This window comes from Nyctereutes procyonoides, unplaced genomic scaffold, assembly GCF_905146905.1.
Source record: "Nyctereutes procyonoides isolate TBG_1078 unplaced genomic scaffold, NYPRO_anot_genome, whole genome shotgun sequence".
Lineage (NCBI taxonomy): Eukaryota > Metazoa > Chordata > Mammalia > Carnivora > Canidae > Nyctereutes > Nyctereutes procyonoides.
The window spans coordinates 23,407,621-23,411,721 of NW_026575125.1; the positions used below are offsets into that span (position 1 = coordinate 23,407,621).

At 38.2% G+C, this 4,101-nt stretch overlaps 1 pseudogene; it reads right to left on the bottom strand.

Annotated features, from left to right (window-relative positions):
* Positions 1-249: 249 nt before the first annotated feature.
* On the bottom strand, positions 250-1,216 carry LOC129518386 (protein SET-like; annotated as a pseudogene).
* Between the last annotated feature and the right edge of the window lie 2,885 nt (positions 1,217-4,101).

Below are 4,101 nucleotides of genomic sequence, written 5' to 3' on the forward strand. Positions count from 1 at the left end.
AGAGCTAAGGGAGCAGAAGGTTTTTCTTTTTTCCCATAGAGACGGTGGTGTTGATTCCATAAAGTTTTTGTTGAGACAGGAAGGAATAAAAATGAATTTGGAACAGAAAGGGGTAGAGATTCTTTTCCCGCTGTATTCTGCTCAAAGTATTTCCCCCCAAAATAAGTTGAGAACAATGGTATAAAGGGAGAGAAAAGAGACTTCAAAAAACAGGGCGAATGAGCACAAGGGGGGGGGGCGGGGAAGAGACGCAACTTGCTCCCAGGGACTGGAGAAAATTAAAAAAGGAAGGTTGGAATCCATCAGTGTTCCATTAGTCATCTTCTCCTTCATCCTCCTCTCCTTCCTCCCCCTCATCATCTTCATCTTCTTCACCTTCATCCTCATCTCCTTCTTCTTCAATATCTTCCAATCCTTCTTCTTCTTCTTCTTCTTCTTCATCATCATCATCATCATCATCATCATCTTCTTCTTCTTCTCCTTCTCCTCCTTCATCATCCATATCAGGAACCAAGTAGTACTGTAATGGATTTGGCCAAATATCATCTTTGATGACCTCTCCTAACTCATCTGCACCTGCATCAGAATGGTCAGTAAACCAGGTGAAGAAGCTCTCTGGTTCCTCGTGCTGTCTCTTCCTGCTGGCTTTATTCTGCGTTTGACTTGAACGTTTCGTCAAATCTTTTCCAGATTTCCATTTGATTTCAGTGGACTTTGACGATGGATCACCACTCTCATTCAGATGAAATTCTTTGGAGAGAACTTTATTTTTGAAGTAAGGGTTTTCATCAAAATAAAAATCTATTCTGTAACCTGATTTAATATCTTCAAATTCTGTCACTTCGACTCTTGTCAAATAATGCAGCGCCTCTTCATCCTCCTCCCCAAGCAGTGCAGACACTTGTGGATGGTTGACAAATGTTGTTACCCAAAAATTGGGGATTTTGGCGATCGATTCCGACCTCTTCTGAAAAAAATGGTTGGCGGAGTTTGTTATATTTCTGTTCTACTTTCAAAATCTCCTCACTGGCTTGTTCATTAAGTCTATTTCATTTTGTACTTCATCAATATGATCAATTGCTTCTTGCTGTTCTTTTTCTCCCTTCGGCAAGTGCTGAGAGGTCGACGTCTTCTCCGGCTTGGGGGCCGGAGGCAGCCTCGGTTTCTTCGGTTTCTTCGTTTGAGGTGCGAGCGAGGACTGGCGCTTGGGGGCCATGCTGGGAGGAAACTTCACGAAAGCGGGAGAGGGGCACGTCAGGAAGAAGCTCCGATTACTCTCTATGGCTCTTTTAGACATTAGCAGTTTTGTATCTAGCCTAACAATCTAATTCTACCATTTCTTTTTTTTAAAGTTTTCAAGTCCAGTATAGTTAACAGTGTTATATTAGCTAGAGCTGTACAGAATAGTGTTTCAGCACGTTCATACGTCACCTCATGCTCATTACAAAATTGCACTCCTTAATCCTCTTCACCTATTTCACCCAACTGCTCACCCACCTCCTCTCTGGTCACCACCAGTTTGTTCTCTGTTGTTAAGGGTTCGCTTCTTAAGAAGCTTTTCTTTTTTCCCCATGATTGTTCTCTTAAATTCCACCTATGAGTGAAATCATAAGGTATCTGTCTTTGTTAAATTCCTATATACCTAACTTTTCATATATTCTCTGGGCTCTTTTTTTAACCGTCCTACTTGTTTTCTAATTGATGAATTAAAAAGCATCTTTGACATTGTTCATTTTATATTCCCTTAGATTCATAATTTTACTTTTTTGAAAACTATACTCGAACCATTTTGGAGGTTTCACTGAGATTCCCAAGTGGTCTCACCTGATGGAGCCAAATAAACTAAATCTTGTGGGCTGGGTGAGTCCAGGCCAGTTTTCTCCTAGCTCCTGGAGTGAATTCTGAGTGGCAATAGAACTTTTACTTTGCTAACTCTGTTTTTCTTAAGTTGTTTTCCCCCAATTTTAATGATTTTGTGGGGGTTTAATATATTTTTTAATTTTTATTTATTTATGATAGTCACACACACACACACAGAGAGAGAGAGAGAGAGAGAGAGAGAGAGAGAGGCAGAGACATAGGCAGAGGGAGAAGCAGGCTCCATGCACCGGGAGCCCGACGTGGGATTCGATCCCGGGTCTCCAGGATCGCGCCCTGGGCCAAAGGCAGGTGCCAAACCACTGCGCCACCCAGGGATCCCCATGATTTTGTGTTTTGTATTTGTTTCCTTTTTGCTCAACTGACAAGTTATTTTCCCGTGGTGGCAGCAGTGATTAGAAATTTCATCTTATGGTCTTACCATTTGGTGATATCTTGCAGATGAATGACAGAGATCTATTTTCTGCTGAGAGAGAAATGACAGAGACTATGGTTTGTTAATCATTTTGGGTTTTGTCTATTTATGAACTTGAGTCAATTAAGAATTTTGTACCTTTTTTAAAAAGATTTTATTTATTTATTCATGAGAGACACAGTGAGAGAGAGGCAGAGACACAGGCAGAGGGAGAAGCAGGCTTCATGCAGGGAACCCGATGTGGTACTCGATCCCAGGTCTCCAGGATCACACCCTGGGCCAAAGGCAGCACTAAACCGCTGAGCCACCCAGGCTGCCCAGATTTTGTACCCTTTAAGTTCTTTGTACATTTTGGATACTAACCTTTTATTGGATATATCATTTGCAGATATCTTCTCCCAGTCACTAGGTTGCCTTTTCTTGTTGAGTTTTGTTTTTTTTGTTTTTGTTTTGTTCTGCAAATATTTTTTATTTTGGTGTAGTCCTAATAGTTTATTTTTGCTTTAGTTTCCCTTACCTGAGGAGATCTATCCATAAATATGTTGTTAATACTCAACATCTAAGAGATTACTGCCTATGTTTTCTTTTAGGATCTTTATGGTTCTGAGTTTATTTTTATATATGGTGTATGAAAGTGGTCCAGTTTCATTCTTTTGTATGTATGTAGCTATCCAATTTTTCCAACACCACTTATTGAAAAGACTATCTTTTCCCTATTGTATACTCTTGTCTTTGTTGTAAGTTGACCATATATAAGTATGGGTTTATTTCTGGCCTTTGTATCCTGTTCCATTGATTTATGTGTCTGCTTTTGTGCCAGTATCATACTCTTTTGATTACTATGGCTTTATGGTATAGCTTGAGATCTGAGATTGTGATACCTCCAGCTTTGTTTTTCTCACTTTTGCTTTGGCTGTTGGAGGGCTTTTGTCATTATATACAAATGTTAGGATTGTTCTAGTTCTGTTAAAAATGTTATTGGTGTTTTTGATAGGGTTTGCATTGATTCTGTAGATTATTTTGGGTAGTATATTCTTTTGGTACAATTGAAAATAAGATTGTTTTCTTAATTTCTCTTTTTGTTACTTTATTATTAGTGTATAGAAATGCCACAGAATCCTGCATATAATCAGTTCTATGTGGTAGAGTCTTTAGGATTCTCTCTATATAGAATCTTCTCATCTGCAAATAGTGGCAGTTCACCTTCTTCCTTTCCAGTTTGGATACATGTTCTTTTTCTTGACTCATTGCTGCAACTAGGACTTCTTTTACACTACATTGAATAAAAGTGGTGAGAGTGGACATGCTTTTCTTGTTCCTTAAAGTAATAGCCTTCAATTTTCCACTACTGAATATGATGTTAAGGTTTGTCATACATGACCTTTATCAGGTTGAGATATGTTCCCTCTAAACATACCTTGTGAAGAGTTTTTAACATGACCAGTTTTTGTATTTTGTCAAATGTCTTTTCTACGTCTTTTGAAATAATCATTTGGTTTCTACCCTTTCTCTTGTTAATGTGATATATAACATTGACTTATTTGCAAATACTGGACCACTCTTGCTTGCATCCCTGGAATAAATCCCACTTGACTGTGGTAAATTATTTGAATTTATTTTTCTTATATTTTTTTCTGAAACAATGAAAGCTGGAATGTATCATTTTATAATTTTTTTAAAAATACACTATTTAGGAAAAATTAGAAGTATTTTTACATATAAGCAGGAGCACCTTCTCTGAAATTAAGATGGTGTGGTTGAGAGGAAGTCTTTCAGAGCTAAATTTGTAGGGAATTTGGAAATTGGGA